Below are 18,650 nucleotides of genomic sequence, written 5' to 3'. Positions count from 1 at the left end.
TGTAGTCCGCCTTGTCCTGCTGCCATAGACCCAGGGCCAGCAGGATCCAGCCTGGGGGACACTGAGAGGTAGCTTCTTTGTGTTGAGGGCCTACGGTGCACCAGGCTCACTCAATGCCAGGCTCTTTGCATGCTTGTGGGTGCCATTGTCATCCTCATTTTACAAATGACGAAACTGAGGAACAGAGAGGTGAATACACTTGCCTGAGTCACACAGCTAGTAGATGGAGAAGCCAGATGCAGTCCTATTCTATACATACTTCAAAGTCTGTGCCTTTTCTGTCTCATGTAATGTGAATGCTGGACTTAATGCTCTTAACTTTTTCTGAAAGTCTAGTGGAACAATGAAATCTTTTAATTTCTAGGCCGGGAGTAGTGGCTCACACCTGTAATCCCATCACTTTGGGAGGCTGAGGCAGGCAGATCACCTGAGGTCAAGAGTTCAAGACTAGCCTGGCCAACATGGCGAAACCCTGTCTTTATTAAAAATATAAACATTAGCTGGCTATGGTGGTGCATGCCTGTAATCCTAGATTTCTGGCGAAATGAATGGAATCCCAGCTACTTGGGAGGCTGAGGCAGGAGAATGGCTTGAACCCGGTAGGTGGAGGTTGTAGTGAGCCAATATTATGCCACTACGCTCCAGCCTGGGTGACAGAACAAGACTCCGTCTCAAAAAAAAAAAATCTTTTAATTGTGATTAAAATGTAACTTTAAAAGCCTCTATTTTTTTTTTAACTGTTAATACCACTTTAAGGAAATTGAAATCTTAGAAACATACCCATGATTTCACTGCTCTGTGATGCTACTTTTTTCCCTTTTTTTTTTTAAGAGATGGGATCTTGTCCTGTCACCCAGGCTGGAGGGGAGTGCAGTGGCGCTCCTGTCACAGCTCACTGCAGCCTTGGATTCTGGGCTCAAGAGGTCTTTCTAAGGCTCTCTAGTTGTTGGGATTACAGGCACGTGGCACTGCATCCGGCTTCATTCCTCATCTTTTTTTGACAGTTTTTGAATGATTTGCACAGGAGGGGTCGACAAACTGTGGCCTGCTGGTCAAATGCCACCTGTTTTTGTAAATAAAGTTTTGTTGGAATGCAGTCATGCTCATTTATTTACATGCTATCTGTGGCTATTTTCATGCTACCATGACAGATTTGAGGAGATGTGACAGAGACCATATGGCTTGCAAAGCCTAAAAGCCTTGCTCTCTGACCGTGTCTAGAAACAGTTTGCCAACCCTCGTCCTAGAGTGCGGCGCTTTGCAGTCTGCTCTTTTTCTCTGCAGACCGTACATTATTCTAGGGCATTAATTTCTCATTATAAATGGCCAGAATATGCCGCAGAGTGGGTGAATGTCACCAACTTTCCTTGCTGGACTGTTATATTGCATCTTCTTTTTCTCCCCTCAGGAGAACTGTCACATTTGCACATTTATTATTTATTTAGGAGGCACTTCTATAGCACCTACTGTGTGCCAGCATTTTTCTAAGCACTTTACCAATATTAACTCACTTAGTCTTCAGACCTGCAGTGAGAAGTTTGTGCTAATACCATCCCCATATTATAGATGAGAAGGCAAAGTCAGAGGAGTTAAATATACTAGGCTAAGACCGCATAGCTTATTTGGCAGCAAAGTCAGGTTTGAATCCTTAGCAGCTGTTAGGAAGTGTCCCAGGAAAAGCAAGTCTTTGTGAATCCCTGTGTAGGGGGACGGGGCTGGGGCAGTGACTCACCAGGAGTGAGCCCTGCCAGACCCTACCTCGGCCCAGCCCTGGAGCCTCACACCATCCAGATTTGACTTGGCCCTGATCTTCCAGCTTGGGCCAAGTGACCACAAATTTTATTTCTTTGTTTAAAATGGCCCTGAAAAGACGGCCAGCAGCTGATGCTGAAGAGAAAGTGCAGAGGCCTAAGAAAATAATGACTCCGGATCAGAAAAATACCATTTGGGTGTAAGAGTACAAGAGTGGATGGTTGAGCCTGGCAGGAGCTCTGCTTTGTGGCCGGAAGAGTCCACAGCTTGCTCACTTGTTAGATAAATGGTAACTCTGCAAATATTTGAGTTGCCTGGAGAAAACAAAAATGTAATGTAACTATCCAAGAAAAAGGAGGTAGTTCAAGAAAGTTTGTGATCTTCACTCCATAGAATATTCTGAGCCATTTCCAACGAGAATGTAATGATGGACACCGTGGATTGCTTGTGGCAAGCATGTTCTTAGTCCTCTGGGAGATAAAGGGCCTTAGGGGAGCAGGAGGGAATCCCAGACGTTCTCACCAGGAGAACAAGCTTCCTAAGATTTCACGGAACCCTCGTGGCCCATCCGGGCACCCCCACTCCAATGATGTCAGAGGAGGCTGGTTAAAATCCCCTGCTCACGGAGACATTTTAGAACGTGAATTTAGCCAGGGCTTCCCACAGGACATTTATGAATGGGTGGATTCCAGAAGATCCCGTGTTAGGAAATGCCATGTTATAGAGACTGGAGTGGAGGCGGGCAGGGGAGGGAGTCCACAGTGTTGAGAATCCTCCAAATGCAACACTCACTTTCCAGAAGAGGAAAGACATACTGAGCTGTGTCAGGGCAGGACGCTCTAATCTGTTTGGTTCGTCTCTGTGATCTTCAACACTGACCACAGTGTCTGGCATAGGCTTTGAAGTAATTGTTATTAAATGAATTAAGCATCTCCCAAGCTTTGGAAAGGAGACAAATTGGGTCTGGCATGGTTCTTGGTCAGAAGACAAGATGACCACAACCCAACTCTCTGCCCATCCACTTAGGGTCCTTTTAGGGCATGGCCTTCATCTTCTCCCGGCCCCTCTGAGTGGAATGAGAGGTGGGAGAGCCCTGGGTTTTGGGGCCGCTGCCTTGTTGAGCTGCTCTGCCTGATTCATTTCAAGCCATACTCTTGAGAGACCCACTGAGGAAGCCTTCGCAGGTCCGGCTGCCATAACCCTAAGCCTGGCTGGCTCCTCGGGCTTGTCCCAGGCTCAGGAATGCTCACAGGGGATGGTCCGGCCTGAGCTGCTGGGGCTCACCCTCCACCCTGTCTGTCTGTCAGTCAGTTGGGAGGGAGATGGGAAATCCTGTTCTGAGACGAAAAGCAACCCTACTCCCTTGCCTTCCTGATTCACTTCCTCATTCCGCCGACATTTTACAGCCTGGCACAGGCGCGGGAGCCACGCAGGCCTGGGGTTGCTTCTGACTTGGTGCCTCAGTCACTGTCTGACCTGGGCGGGAGAGCCAGCCTCAGTTTCCCCATCTGTCAGACAGCATGATGACCCCTGCTTTGAAGGTTGATGAGGGCCTTCATGGTGTCTGCCCAGTGCCTGGCATGCAGCAGGCCTCACACGTGGGAACTCTTGCCGTTGTGAGTAGCATTTGGTAACATTTTACCCAACCAACAGGAGTCTCCTTTGGCATCCTAAGCTCAAGACCCAATGATAACCTTGACACCTACCAGGACAATCATAGGGTCGCAGATGAGCCCAGAGCAGGAGATAGGGTAGCAGCAGGGAGGGGACTCCTTAACTGTCAAACAGCATTGTCCAAGGTGGGCCCGGCTGGGCATTTTGCTGGGAAAGGGACTGTAAGGACAGACTGGGCACAGACACTCTTGGAAAGAATGGAGGCTGCTCTCACAGTTCATTAGATATTGGCAAGCTTAATCAGTTCTTAAGAAAAGACCCTTCTATCTGAACCCATGGCTTGCTTCTCTCTCTCTCTCTCTCTCTCTCTCTCTCTCTCTCTCTCTCTCTCTCTCTCTGTTTCTATTGAGTCTTGCTCTGTTGCCCAGGCTGGAGTGCAATGGCACGATCTCGGCTCACTGCAACCTTCGCCTCCCGGGTTCAAGCTATTCTCCTGCCTCAGCCTCCTGAGTAGCTGGGATTACAGGTGCCTGCCACCACACCCAACAATTTTTGTAGTTTTAGTAGAGATGGGGTTTCACCATGCTGGCCAGCCTGGCTCAAACGCCGGACCTTAGGCGATCCACACACTTCTGCCTCCCAGAGTGCTGGGATTACAGGCATGAGCCACTGCACCTGGCCCCCATGGCCTTTGTTTTGAAGAGCAGGTTTACAACAAATAGGATGCCTTAGGGTTAAACGGCGCCTTGCAAGGCATCTCCTAGCATGTGACTTAAGGTGCCCTGTTGCAAGGGCCCTGCTTGGTCCAATGTGGTTTTCACACCATTGAGCAGATGCTGCCCTGACTGCATGTGGGTCCTGTCACTGAGTAGGCCGTGCCACTCTCTTGCTCACAAACCCTCACTGGCTCCCTATTGCCCACAGAGTAAAACCCACACAACCCTTTGGAATCCTGTGCTGTTCAATACCCTCGATCTGCTCTCCACTGGGCTTTTCAGTGTGCTTATTGGCCTTCTTAGAGGTAGGTATGATTTAAAGAAATGTCTATTCAGGTCGTTGGCCCATTTTATGATTGGGTTGTCTGTTTATTATTGAGTTTAAGAGTTCTTTGGACATTCTAGATGTACGTCCCTTATCAGGTATGTGGTTTGCAAAAATTTTGTTCCATTCTGTGGGACATCTTTTCACCTTCTTGATGATGTCACTTTTTTTTTTTAACCTTTTTTGCCTTTGAAGTGCAAAAGTTTTCATTGTGATGATGTCTAATTTATCTATTTTTTAATTTTGTTATTTTGCCTTTGCTATCACATCTAAGCAACCATTGCCTATTCCAAGGTCAGGAAGATGGATGCCTATGTTTTCTTCTTAAGAGTTTTATAGATTTGGCTCTTACATGTAGGTCTTTGATCTATTTGGAGTTAATTTTAGTATACAGTGTGATGTAAGAGTCTCATCTCATTCTTTTTCATGTGGCTGTCCAGTTGCCCCATCACCACTGTTGGAAAGATTATCCTTTTCCATTGAATTGTCTTGGCACCCTTGTTGAAAATTAACTGTCTGTAAATAGGAGGGTTGATTGTTGCTTTCTCTGTGAGTCATTTTGAAGAAATGGAAGGATCCTTCTCAGAGGTACAAGATAGGTCTTGGCCATCACTCTACACTGAGCTGCTGCCAGATCTTGGGCAGGTCTATTTCCCTCAGTAAGTCTCCTCATCTATAAAACGGCAGAGCTAGATAACAGGATTCCTAAGAACAGGTCCAACTGTGACATGTTAGCTGGGAGATTTCCACAGAACCTTTCATTGTTCATTGGCTCACTGGAATGTCCTGTCATCCCATGAGCCTACCCCACCACCTGAGATCTAGAGCCAGCCTCAAATCTGGGGGCAGTTCCAGCAACTCCCTACCCTGACCTGGCCCAGAAAAGCCAGCCCTGCTTTTCCAAGAATGTTGATGTTGTGTGTATTTATTGAATAAGCAGCACTGCCCTCCTCCTCTGTGCCAGCTGTGTCCCAGGCCTGAGGATACTGAGGGGATGAGACATAGCCTCTGCCCTTGAGGGGGACATTCTAATGGGAAGACAGACACATCAACAGATGATGCAGAGCTGAGTAGGGCATGCTGGCTGGTACTGCGTGCCACAAGCTGCAGATGCGAGAAGGTGGATGGCAATGCAGGGCCTTGCTGATAGGGCTGCAGACCTGGCCACCGTGGTGACCACTTGCTCTGGGCCATATCTGAAGAGTGTCAGGTTGAGCTATGGAGTCAGGCCACCATGGGGAACTCTTTATAGCTCTTTCACCTGCCATCCAGCAGCAGCTCTTGCTTGACTTACGCCTTTGGCTCTGCAGCCAGCCTCAGCATGCTGACCAGGGGCTTGCTAGACACTTGTCTATAAGCTCAGTATAGTTCAGGGTAACAGGAAGCCTCTGCAGCTGGCCTGCCTGAAGTTCAATCTTGGCTCTGCATGCTTTTGGGAAAGTTATTTAACAGCTCTGTGCCTTATTTCCTATCTGTAATAAAGGGCTGGTCATGGCATCTACCTGATAGGATGTTTGCTTCTGAAGCCCTGTGTAGTACTGTAGAAAATAGCTGGGCACAGAGCTAGCTCCTGCCAAGGTCTCCAGCTGTTGCAGGTTGGAATTAGAGCTTGGAACAATATAGCATTTACTCCAGCCTGCTGTGCATGCCATAATCGGTTATAGCCCATGGCTATTACGCATTATAACATGGAAATATGGTATAATTAGCCTTTAGGTTGCCAGAACAAGAGATGACGGTGCTAGTCCTTTACACTGGGATAGGGCAGGGTCTCTCAGCAGCGTGTATTTCCCTCACTAACTGATTCTGTTAGAAAAAGCCCCAGGGTGAATCAGACGTGCCCCTCTCTTTCGCAGCAGCCTTCCAACTGAAAGCTCACTCGTCTCAGAGCGGGTGGAAGTCAGGTGTGCACTATTGCTCCCCTCTGACCATTGAGGAAACTGGGGTTTGGGCGCAAGTTGGTGGTGGAGCCCACACTGGAACCATGACCCCTAACCCCATTCTAGAGCCTGTTCTGCCCCCACTCGTGACCTGAAGGAAGCCTCTTATTTTGGGGTTACAGAGTCTGTGCTGAGGCCCACTCTTGCCTCTGATTCCTGCCTTTCTCAGTTCCCCTGAGCCAGCAGCACGTGAAATCCAGGACTAATGAGGGCACAGAGATGTCCATTCTGGCTCCACACTTCTTTCTTTTCATAACAAAATAAGCCAGGCCTGGTGGCTCATGACTGTACTCCCAGCTACTTGGGAGGCTGAGGCGGAAATCTTGGGCCCAGGAAGTTTGAAACCAGCCTGGGCAACATAGCAAGAGCCTCTCTCTAAAAACAGTCAAATAAAAGAACACTTTCTGAGTACCTACTAAGCACCAACCGAGGTAGGTATTGTAGTTTATATTTTCCAGATGTATCTTTCCATTCACAAATGTGTGTAAGCACTTACTGTGTGTCAGTACCTGTTCCATGCCACATGTTGTGGTTAAAGTAGGCAAGGGCTGTGCCCAGAGGCAGTTTATGTTCAAATGAGAACAACAGGCTCAGAGTTCAGAGGAATTGGACTGGAATCAGGTCCCTGAACTCAAAAGTTGTTGATTTCCAATCCTTATTCTAGGAGACCCCCTGGCAGCTGCACGAGTTGTTCAGAAATTCCAGGTCCTACACAGGAATCTGCCTGGGACCTGCAGGAGATGGGAGAGAGGCCCCGTGGATGTGCTGTGGGGAGCTCAGAGAGCCCCATCACCTGTGGGTGACTCCATTTGTCTTCTGCTTTTACTGGCTTTGGCTGTTGGTTCATGGTGCTTGGTTCTGTCCTCAGAGAGTTGCCTGCATTCAGGGAATTGGCTGGTAGCACCCTGAGAATTGGAGCAGGTCCCTGTTGGCCATGTGTCTTTGTCACTCAGTCACTCAGCTGCTCACCCCCTTAGCCTTCAGCCAGCAGGCCCAGTGCTGAGCACAGCAAGGATCTTTCAAGGAGGAGATCCCTGGGAAGCGCTCAGCACAGAGTCTGGGAGCTCAGCTAGGCTGTCCTACGCCACAAATGCCAAAACCCTTGAGAAATGCAAGCCACAGTGAGCCAGCATGGCATACCTACCAGAAGGGCTGAGATGAAAAGACTGACCTTACAGTGTTGGCAAGGCCGTGCAGGAACTGGAGCTCACACATGGCTGCTGGGTATGTAAAGAAGTGCAGCCACTTTGGAAAACAGTTCTACAGTTTCTCCTCTCCTCTCCTCTCCTCTCCTCTCCTCTCCTTTCCTCTCCTCTCCTTTTTTATGAAACAGGATCTCCATATGTTGCCCAGGCTCATCTCAAACTCCTGGGCTCAAGTGATCCTCTGACCTTGGCCTCCCAGAGTGCTGGGATCACAGGTGTGAGCCACCACACCTGGCCTTTGGCAGTTTCTTCAAAGTGTAAACATACACCTAGCATGCAATCTAGTCATTCCACTCCTAGGTATTTACACAAGAGAAATGAAAGCATATGTTCACACATAGGTATTCATCACAGCTTTGTTGGAGACTGTCCATCAGTGGGTGAATGAATCCACAATCGGTGGCACAGGAATGCTATGGAATAGTACTCAGCAACAAAAAAGAACGAACCACTGATACAGGCAACAACATGGATGAATCTCAAAGTAGCCATCTTGAGTGAAAAAATCGGACCCCTCTCTCTAAAAAGAGTGCAGTTGACCCTTGCACAGTGCAGGGGCTAGCCCCTTCAACAGTTGAAAATTTAAGTCTAACGTTTGAATCCCCGAAAACTTAACTGCTATAAATAATATAATATAGTAATATAATTATATAGCTATAAATAATATAATATAATATATACTAAATAATATAGTAATATAATTTAGTAATAATAATAAAGTAAGCTAGAGTTAAGAAAATGTTATTAAGAAAATCATAAGAAAGAGAAAATATATTTACTGTTTATGAAGTGGAAGTGGGTCATCATAAAGTTCTTCATCCTTATCATCCTGATGATGTTGAGTAGGCTGAGGAGGAGGAAGAGGAGGGGTTGGTCTTGCTGTCTCGAGGGTGTCAGGGGCAGAAGACGTCTGCGTATGAGGGGACCCACACAGTTCAAATCTGTGTTGTTCAAGGGTCGCCTGTATTTTCTGTGTCATCCCATTCCATTTATGTACAAAACTCTAGGAAATGCAAACAAATCTACAATGACAGTCAGCAGATCAGTGGTGACTGGCACAGGGTGTGGGTGGGAGGTGGGAATTACAAAGCCAGACAGGGACCTTTCAGGGGAGGTGGGTATGTTCATTTTATAGATGGGTGTTGGCTTTATAGGTGTATATGCTAAAACTTAATAAATTGTGCAGTTGAAATATATGAAGTATCTTGTTTACCAATTATACCCCCAAGAAGGTGGTTTAAAATAATGTCAGCTCCAATCTCCAGCCAATCAGTCAGGAAGATGAACCTGCCACACCCCTCTTTAGGGAGCTCCTGGGGTTTGTGCCAGCAACATGGACAGTGAAACATGACATCGTGGTGGAAGTGCCGGCTCCGGGTCTCACTCTATCCCTCACCTTGCCAGGCCTCCCCAAGCCTTGGTCTTCTCATTGAGAAATGGGAACAATAATAGGACCTACCTCCAAGGTGTAAGAAATATAAGAAAGAATATAAGAGAATATGAGAAAATCATGGCAAATGCTTAGTAAACGTGTCATAAATGGCAACAGCCACAGGGCCCCGTGGGGACCCAAAGAAAGGAAAAGTCGCTTCTACCAGGGGGAGCAGAGGCTGAAAAGATTTCTCCCCTGCACCTGCAGTGACTGTGAGCTGAAAGAGACAGGGAAGAGTCAGCTAGAGGCAGGTGCAGAGGGGCGGGTGGGGTGGAGTAGGGGAAGGACTCTCCAGGCAGAATTAACTGGAGCTGTGGCACCCAGACTCTGATATTCTAGAAATGCAGGCAGTGTGGTACAGCCAGCGTGCAGCACAGAGAGCACCCTGGCTAGTTAGGACTGTAGGGCTGGCAGGAGGCACTGTTCTTGAGGGTCCGAGGAACACTGACTTTATCCTTCAGGCTGGGATCCCTCACCTTGGGTGTCAGGAGGATTTCTCTGGAGACCATGAGTTTTATGTGAAGTTTAAAATTTGTGTGTAATAAAACAAAAAAAGTTTAAACCCTATATTTTGGCACAGTCCTTTTCAATGGAAAGACATTTTCATCCAGTAGAAGGCTGTCATTTCTCAAGTCTGTGTTGATAAGAGTACAGTCTGAGGATGTGTTCTTGTGCAGCCATAATTTTGCTTTAAAAGGGTCTGTCCACTGGCTGCTGGGGTTTAGGGCCGAGGAGGACGGTGGTGAGGTGTGTGTGGTCATTGTGCCGTTCCCGCTTCTTTGGGCTGCAGTACAGATGGCCCAGGAAGAGGGAGATGTCTGGGAAGGCAGGGCCAGCCGGCCAGGCAGCTCTGGGGGGTTCACGGAGGGTCCCTCTGTGGGGAAGACTCCTGTCTGAGAAGGCATGAGGCGCTGGTGGGGAGGGTGAGGTCTGGCACCTCTGACTCCCAGGGCCAAGAAGACATTGGGAGAGGGGTGGGGGATGGCCTGGGGGACAGGCGTCAGTGCCATGCTGTCAGGGGTGCTGGGTGGGTCACTGGGGAAGGTACAGGCAGGTGCAGGGACCAGGGGTCAGACATCCTGGCTGGTTCTGCCTCACTGGGCCAGATCTTCTTGAGGGTGATGGGGGCCTGGGGCCTGGCTCAGTACCTGGGATTAGCCTGGCCCCAGAGCATATGGGAGCTGTCCTCTGGGGCCAGGGTCCTGGGGATTTCATCTATGGGCACTGGGGAGTGTGTTTCCGCTGCAAGGTGTGCGGTCGGGGAAGGGCTGCTTTCCCAGGGCTTCTAGAGGGCACAGCCCTTCTCCCTTCTGCCTGGCATGGTGCGGATGGAGCTGATAAGGGGTGGTGGGGGTGCAGTGTACCACTTGAGTGCAGGCTGCTGTCCGCACCTCTGTCCCTCCCCTGACCCTTGTCCCAAATCAGACTCTGCTGGTCCTCAGGGTTGAGGTGGGAGAAGTTGCATTCATTCCTATTGACTCAGAGCAGGCGCTGAGCTCAACGGGGGAGGTGAAGTGGGGAGCAGGAGAGATGAGGGGACAGATATTTATAGTCCAGTGGGATCCAGGCTGAGATTGACATCTGCATAAGAGTGGACATGGCTGGGTCAGTCATTCAGGGAAGGCTTCCTGGAAGAGGAGCCATCTGAGCTGAGCCTGTGGGGATGCTGGGTTTCCTAGAGGGAGTGGTGTAAGGGGAGAGGGAGAGGAGACAGCCTGGTGAGGGCAGAGGGGAAAAAATCGCTGAGCATTTCAGCTTTACTGGGAGGTCTAGGGGCTCTGGGGCAGGGGTGGCCATCGGAAGGTGGAGTTGCAGAGCTCCTGGCACCTGTAGTTTAGGGAGTCCTATCCTTGGTCGGGAAGCAGCCAACTCCCTCAGTTTACCTTCAGGGCATCTGAGGAATGTGTGCGTTTTCACTCTCAAGTGAATGCCTCAGGTCTATTGATTAAGGTGGCTCCAGGGAAGCTGTGTGAAGTGAAGCCCTTTGGAATTTGGGGAGGGAGCCAGCAGCCCTGCCTCACTCCGTCCTTCTCCAAGAGGAGGAAGCCGATTCTGCTCTTCAGAAACAGAAGTGACTGATGCAGCTGAGGCAAGAAGGGCAGGGGTTCTTTGCACTTGTATTGCTTTCTGATTTCTAGTCTTAGCCCACATGGACTCAAACCTAATAGCACCCAGCCCCAACTGCCCCCCACACCATGTGGATGAATTTGCCAAATACACACTCACGCCCACGGTTAGAATCATCTGTTTTCATCTACTGGAGCCTGAGACATCCTCCAAGCCCATGGTTCTCAAAGTGAGGTCCTGGAGCAGCAGTGTCAGCGTTACCTAAATACTCATTAGAAATGCAAATTCTTAGCCCCCACTTTTATAAATTGGGGGTGGGGTCCAGCTATCTGTGGTTTAACAAGCCCCCCAGGTGTCTCTGAGGGAGGCACCAGTGTGAGAATCACTGAGCGAATCCACCGTTCCTCAAAGGATTTTGGTTTTGTTTAAATCACAACTCTCAGTGAAATATATTCTACATTTATACATATGCAACGCATCCATCAAACAAGCAAAAGTCTCACAAAACAGTATTTATCCTTCGTCCGTGAGAGGCACTGTGGTATTTTTCATTCTATTCTGTCGTCTTTCCTTACAAAGCACTTTTGATCAAGACCCCTGAGTTGATTTCACAATACATGCGTAAGTCACACTCACAGTGTGAAAAACCAGTACCAACCCCGCTGCATTAACTGGCCTGTCCATATCACTCCAGTGGCCCATGGCACTCAATGTTCCAGCCAGGCTGGGACCTGTGCCCTGGTACCCTGCCCAGTGCTCTCTGACCTGCAGCAGACAGCCAGTGCCCTGCCTGCCTGCCCTCTGACCCGGCTCCACTCACACTGCCAGCAGCCCCTGTCACTCTGTGGCCAGGGCTCCTGGGAGCCCCCTTGAACCTGCTGGGAGCCGTCCCCTTCACAGTCTCTGGAGCCTGAGACAATCACACCTGGTCCCAAGAGCTAAGGCCCCACCCCTTGGAGCTGCCCACCCTGCCTTAGGAACACACCTCTGCAGCAGCCTGGCCTTCATCCCTACCACAGCTGGAGACCTCTTTTTATCTTGCACACACTCTGCCCCCTCCGCTCTGTCCCATTTCCCTCTTAGCTGCCCTCATGTCTTCTCTCCCTCTCAAACACCTGTATTTGTGTGTTGCTAAGGCCAGCACTCCTGGGTGGAAATCCTGGCGTCCTCCAGACTGTGCCTGTGGAACTTGGGTTTCATTCATCGAATAGAGACTGGAAATGGGTTCCATGGTCGGCGTATTTGGAAAAGGAGGTGCATCAGAGAGCAGCTGGCTTTCCCTACCAGGCACCACTGGTCTGTGACAGCGGGGCTGACTTAAAACGGCTTTGGGACCACCTGCCTCCAAAGCAGTCCCTGGCCAGTGTCCTTTGTGACTGTAATTGTAGAGTGGGGCTCCCAGCCCCTTCCAAGGTGGGACTTCTTGTGTAACCATGCATAGCTGGTGGACAGAGGGCAGTGTGGCCCTGCGGCCTGCATGGCTTTGGTACAGTCCCTTAACCTGCCAAGCCTCTGTCTGCTCACCTCTAAGATGGAATGAAGCCCAGTAATTGCTCCTCACTTTGGATTAGCTGCCTGGCAGAGTTGCTGTGAGATTAAATGAGATAATGCATGGGCGCCATCATTGAGTTCCTATCCCTCCTTTCACACACTTTGTTCTGAGAGTCACCTTCGGCCAGTGCCACAGAGGAGAGGATTGCCAAGGTCCGTGCTCTTGGTGCAACCTCCTCTGCGATAAATAAACAAAATTGTGTTCCCAGAATCCACTGGAAAAAGCTTTGGGATTAAGACCAGCTGTAACTCAGTGCCTGAAATTCCATCCAAGCATAAGAGCAGTGGGAAAGAGAGGATAAGGGTGGGAATGTGTGTGGCGGGGCAGGAATGAGTCACAGGACAGCGAGTGAGTCACAGCAAGTGAGCACACCCATGCCAGAACTCTGGGTCAGCTCGTGGTGGGCGGCCCTGGCCAGCTTGACAGAGCAGGGGCACCAGGCGGTAATTGCTAATGGGGCCTGCCATGGGAGCTGGGGTTTACCTGGGTCTGAATCCCAACGCTTTCTAAGTTCCAGAGCAGAATGTCAGTGGGCAGCTGGGTTGGCACAGGGCTGGAGTAAGCGGGCACAGTGTGACGGAGGCTGCCTGGCAGCTGGGGGGCTCAGCTGGTTGTCCTGAACTCTAGATTCTTGAGCTGCAGCTCAAGATAGATTCCTGCCCTGGAGTTACCTTCCTGGAACTCAGCAGCTCCCATTGGGGTTCTGGGAGGGACAGGGAGGGCCGTGGAAGCTGTGTGGCACTGGGGGATTTAAGAGCAAAGAGTTTAGACTCAAGTCATCCTTGGTTCAAGTCTTGCCTCTGCTACTTAGCGTCCCGGTGACTTTGGGCAGTGGTGTTAGTGTCATTAAACCTGTTTTCTCGGCTGTAAAGTAGGGATAATATGAATGTGTCACTGGGCCTGTGTAGGATAAGTGAGTTAATACCTACAAACATTTTATCATACGGTCAGGCACATGCAGAACACCGGGTAAATGTCGGCTTTTACTGTTATTGATGGACCCGGGTTCATCACTTTTCAGCAGGCTGTTTGCTTCTCCGAGTCTCAGTTTCCCTCTTTGTAAAGTGGGACAAATAATGCCCGCCACATGACAGTCACTCCCTGAAACTGACGTTGCCCCTTTCTTTGCTTGGGAGGGGCTTGGTGTCATGTTTCAGGGGTGTTCACTAAGGAGATTGGGTTAGGTCCCGGGCAGGATTCTTGGAGCCTCTGGATCATTGAATGACAAGAAGAATTACAGTGTTTTCAAATTCCCAGATAATATTAATTAATTAATTAATTAATTAATTAATTTTGAGATGGAGTCTTGGTGTCGCCCAGGCTGGAGTGCAGTGGCGCAATCTCTTCTTACTGCAACCTCTGCCTCCCAGGTTCAAGTGATTCTCCTGCCTCAGCCTCCCAAGTAGCTGGGATTACAGGCGCATGCTATCACGCCCGACTAATTTTTGTATTTTTAGTAGAGACGGGGTTTCACCATGTTGGCCAGGCTTCTCAAACTCCCGACCTCAGATAATTCGCCTGTCTTGGCCTCTCAAAGTGTTGGGATTACAGGCGTGAGTCACCGCGCCTGGCCCCAAAGAATTTTAAAAACTGCTGTTAGGATCTTGGAGGGATTGAGACAGAGGTAAGAACCTGGTCCTCATGGGGTATCAGCCCCTTACCAGTGGCATTGCAAAGCCAAGTAGGGGCCCCACCCAGCACCCTGAGCTTTGGAGAGCCAGGGAAGGAGAAGGGAGGGAGAGAGGTCTGTGCCCAGCGACCCCAGGACACAGGGCCCTCAGCCCCAGTTGGCAATCCACGTGCTGACCCAGCAGGCGATCTGCCTCAGGCGTTTTTTCAGTGCCAGTATCTTTCCTTCCTGCAAGGCTGGTCCCCCAGAGACCAAATTGCATCTCGGCCAATTGCTTTCAGGCCCAGAATCAGGGCAAAGGGAGCTGATGTCCAGATGGACATTCACAGTTACCCGATGGACCACAGGAGCAGCCCTGGCCTGGGGGCCCACACATCTATTTCTCCCTGTACTCTGCTCTGCCCTGGGTCACAGGAGAGCTGACCCCTGCAGGCTGCATTTTCCCAGCTCCCCTATACTGGCTTCTGGCAGGACCAGAGGTAAGCAGTCGGCTGGGGGTTTCTCTGACAGCCTCTTCTCTGACAGCCTCTCCACCCCGGGTGGCGTCTCCTGCAGCAGATGTATCTCCTTTGGGGCTCTAGTTCCTGCTGCTCAGCGGCCCACAACATGGGTCTAGTAACATCTAACATCGCCTCCCCGCCTTGTGTCTCCAGCCTAGGGGCTGATCTCTGGGTTTCCCTTTGTCTCCTTGCAGCTTCTCAGCTCCTCCTCCTCATTACACCCTCCTGGTTCGTAGCTGGACTCGGAGGGGCTTTGCTCTGCTGATTGGACCTTGACTCACACGGGGTTGATTTCCTCGCAGGGGCAGTTCTGTCGGATGCCCCCATGGTAGGTGAAGTTCAACTTTGTTTTGGAGTCAATATGGTCTAGTGAGAATCTAGGGCTTCAGAATCCAATAGAACAAGGTTTAAATCTCAGTGTTACTGCAAGCGCCTCCATGCCCTGGGCCAGTGACTGCAGTCTGCACATTCTTATCCAGGATCTTGGAAGGTAACAGCCGCTCCTGTGCCCTGGGCACCTATTACCGCTCCGGGCACCTATTACCGACCAGGTGCTCCCACACCTGCCCCAGTCAGCCCCACAGCATTCTCAGAGGCAGATGCCCCTGCTGTGCCTGGGGGCGGGGTGGGGAGGAGGCTCTGCCTAGGCCGCCAGCTAATGGGCCACAGAGCTCACCTGAGACCAGCCCTGCTGCTCCCCTCTCTGCTGCTCCTGAGGTGGGCTGGGGCTGCCTTTCAGACCGGGATGCAGGAGGCCCAAATGGACAAGGGCCTCACATGGTGTGGGCCTGTCATTATTTCATGAGTGTTAGCACCTTCTCTTCCATGGCTGGCCTTTTTTTTTTTTTCAGTCTGCATCACATTTGCCAGTATCTCCGAGTCAACCACATGCTTCCTTATGTCATTTCAGCTTCTTCAAAGCGCTCTGAGCTTTCTTTATGACTCAGATTAAGGTGTCCCATTTTGAGAAGATGGCTAAAGCCTGGAGCTCAGATTCTGGAAGCTTCCTGTCCTCTCCCAAAGTGCATCCTTGCCGTCCATTCCTGGGGAGACTGTGTCTCCAGCTGTGCCCACAGGCCTTATCCACCTCTGGGGGACTGGCTGGTCTTCCAGGCCCATGGCTTTTGACCCAGGTTCTGTGTTCTGAGCATGTGCTGAGTCTCAAGCCTGCCTTATCATCTGCCCTAGCTCGGGGCTTTCCATCATGAAAAAAAAAAATCACTTCTCTTCCGCTGTCATTTGTGATAACCACATGGACGCTGAAACCCAAACCCAAGGCTGTTTCCTTTCTGTCTCCTCCATACATCAGTGCCAGCATGACCTAGAAAAGGTCAGCACCCTCATGGCCAGCCCTCTCACTGACTCAGTGGGGACTCAGAGACGTGCCTAGAGCCCCACTCTCCCGCTGCCTGCAGCCACACCCGAGGGATGTCCCCAGACAGGGCTTGGAAACAGAAACTACTTTTTTTTCTTCTTTTTACCCCCGAGCACAGTTATTTTGCAATATTGTTTGGCAAATGCACAGTGCCTTTTCTTTTCTTTTTTTTTTTTTTTAATGCTGTCTCCATTTAACCAGTCCAGAGATGAAAGTTCTCCCCTCCCAGAGAGGCATGCTGGCTCTGCTCACTCCTGCAACCTTTTCTCATTGTCCTTGGCCGTGTGTATCTGCCATCTCTGCAGTGACCCCAGTGTCAGCCTCCCTCTGAAGTGCAGAGCGCTTCCCTCCTCCACCCACCCTGGCCTGGAGCTGTCTCCCATCTGCCCTCTCCAATGCCTAACCCTTGCCAGCTCCAGTGCCCTCAGCAGGCAGTGCCTCCCAGCCACCTTCCTCAAGCCAGGTGACAACCACTCCTTTGAGGTCCCGTGGCCTCTGACCTCCTGTCTCAAAGCTCGTGCTGGCCTCACTGTAGCTGCCTTACTGCATGTCCATCCCTGCCGTCCACCCCTACTACACTGGACATGGAGTCTCACCAAGCCAGAGCCACACTTGGTCTGTCTCCACATCCTCAGCACCTGCACTCAGCAGCCACTTAGTGCACTGATTCATTAGTCTATCAGCCGGTAACCCAGTTCCTATGCTCCCCCAACCTTGAGCTGGTGAGACAGCTGCTGTCCGGATGCAGGTTCCCAAGGAAGGAAAACCCTCCACCCAACACCTGTGCGTTTGGTAAAAAGGAACTATTTCCAAGCATGGTGTGTGCTCCAGGCTCTGGACAATTTTTTATTTTATTTTATTTATTTATTTATTTATTTTAGAGACAGAATCTCTCTCTGTCACCTAGGCTAGGGTGCAATGGTACCAGCATAGCTCAATGCTGCCTGGACCTTCCAGACTCAAGTGATCCTCCCACCTGGCTAATTTTTTTTTTTTTTTTTTGGTAGGGACAAGGTCTCACTATGCTGCTTGGGCTGGTCTTGGGCTCAAGTGATCCTCCCATATCAGCCTCCCAAAGTGCTGGGATTACAGGCGTGAGCCACTATACCTGGATGGGTTTTTAAATTAATTAAATCTAGGTGTTATCCCCATTTTCCAGATGAGAATATGGACATCCAGAGAGGTTAAGTGACCAGCCAGATGCCACACAGCTAGTGAGTCATGGGGTCTTGACCACTGGGACCAATCCTAGATCCTTCTGGCCTCATGGCTGGCTCTTTCCCAGACACGTGCCTGTGGGGTCACTTAGCCAGCGAGCTTTGCTGCCTGCTGGGCTTTCCTCAGTTTCTGGTTGTAGCCTTGGACCAGTGAGGGAGGGGCTGGCTCACAACAGCCTATAGGCCAAGTGCCCTTGTGGTGTGTTTTTGTCTAGCCAGTGAGCTAAGAAAGGGTCTGACATTTTCAAAGGGTTGTAAAAACAAGGAAGACAATGCAACAAAGACTGTATGTGGCCCGAGACAGCTAAAAATGTTTTCTACCTGACCCTTTACAGGAAGAGTATACCTCTGCCAATAGACAGTGTCCCCTAGACCATTCTTCCTTGCAAGGGGTTCAGGGGGTGACCAGCGGCTGTGCAATGGTTGTGGGAGGCTGGCTTACCTCAGCCTGCCTTAGAGGGAGTGGTGACACAGGCAGCAGTGCTCTAGGCTGGCTGAGGAGCAGTCTAACCGGCAGAGAAAGGGAGGACCAAGAGCAGTCTGATAGTTCCAGGGCAGAAGCTAGTCCCCAGAACTTGGCATGCAGAGGTCACAGTAACATCGACCCTCTCAACCTACAACCTCAGAGGTCCCTCAGAGACTGTTCAACTGTCCCTAATACCACATGAGGTGGTAAAGAAGCTCCTCTGAGAGCTTCTTCAGAGTAGTATAGTGTCTGCTGTCTGCTTATTTGATGCTATGGTCGTAGCATCAAGTCTGGCTCTTAGCATGTGCTTAAGTCCTATGTTTCACTGAACTGAAGCAAAATAGGCAGAATTGGCCAAGAGGAGGCTCAGGTCTCCTGAACGCTGCCTGCAGCCTCGCCCAGCCCACAGTTTGGTTGGTTTGAGGCACCCCCGCCTGCTCAACCCCACTGTGTCCCTGGGTTTTCATCTTCCATACCCTCCGGACACCAACCACTGAGCCTCAGAGGCCACGGGCGTTGCCAACAAGAAGGGATGCTCTAAAGCCTCGCTGCCCATTGATGATTAGAGCCACGCTTCCCCACTGTCCCATCATCTGAGACTCAGCGGGACTCTTCTCTGTCCCTCCCATTCTTTGCTTAATAAAATAAAAGCTGAGTTTTGGAAGCCAGTCAAGTCACACTAGCCGAGAAATTAGAGCCAAAACAAATACATTTAAATGCTTGCACATCCAATGTGCTTTTCAAGTAAAGCATTCAAAGGCAGGGAGTGGCCACAGGGAACATATTCAGTTGTTACAAAAAAATCGAAACAGGCCTGAAGGGAAAGCAACTCGTTGGGAGAATCACAGGACGGGTTTCC

At 50.2% G+C, this 18,650-nt stretch overlaps 1 protein-coding gene across 7 annotated transcripts in view; it reads left to right on the top strand.

The window, feature by feature from the left end:
* Positions 1 to 18,650, top strand: part of SYNE3 (spectrin repeat containing nuclear envelope family member 3) — a 94,045-nt gene that overhangs the window by 17,021 nt on the left and 58,374 nt on the right. For 3 of the 7 annotated variants that reach the window (XM_017857959.1, XM_017857952.1, XM_017857958.1), the window contains exon 2: positions 14,928 to 15,061. The exons of 2 other annotated variants lie outside the window; for them this stretch is intronic. The gene's annotated coding sequence lies outside the window, so the exon portion shown is untranslated. Of the gene's footprint in view, positions 1 to 4,372; positions 4,388 to 14,923; positions 15,062 to 18,650 lie in introns of those variants that run through there. 2 more of the 7 variants (XM_017857956.1, XM_017857953.1) reach the window with 2 other exon arrangements.

The sequence above is a fragment of the Rhinopithecus bieti genome, unplaced genomic scaffold, assembly GCF_001698545.2.
Source record: "Rhinopithecus bieti isolate Rb0 unplaced genomic scaffold, ASM169854v2 scaffold_41913, whole genome shotgun sequence".
Classification (NCBI taxonomy): Eukaryota; Metazoa; Chordata; class Mammalia; order Primates; family Cercopithecidae; genus Rhinopithecus; species Rhinopithecus bieti.
The sequence above is the reverse complement of the archived record's forward strand: the minus strand, read 5'-3'. Positions and strand labels throughout refer to the sequence as shown.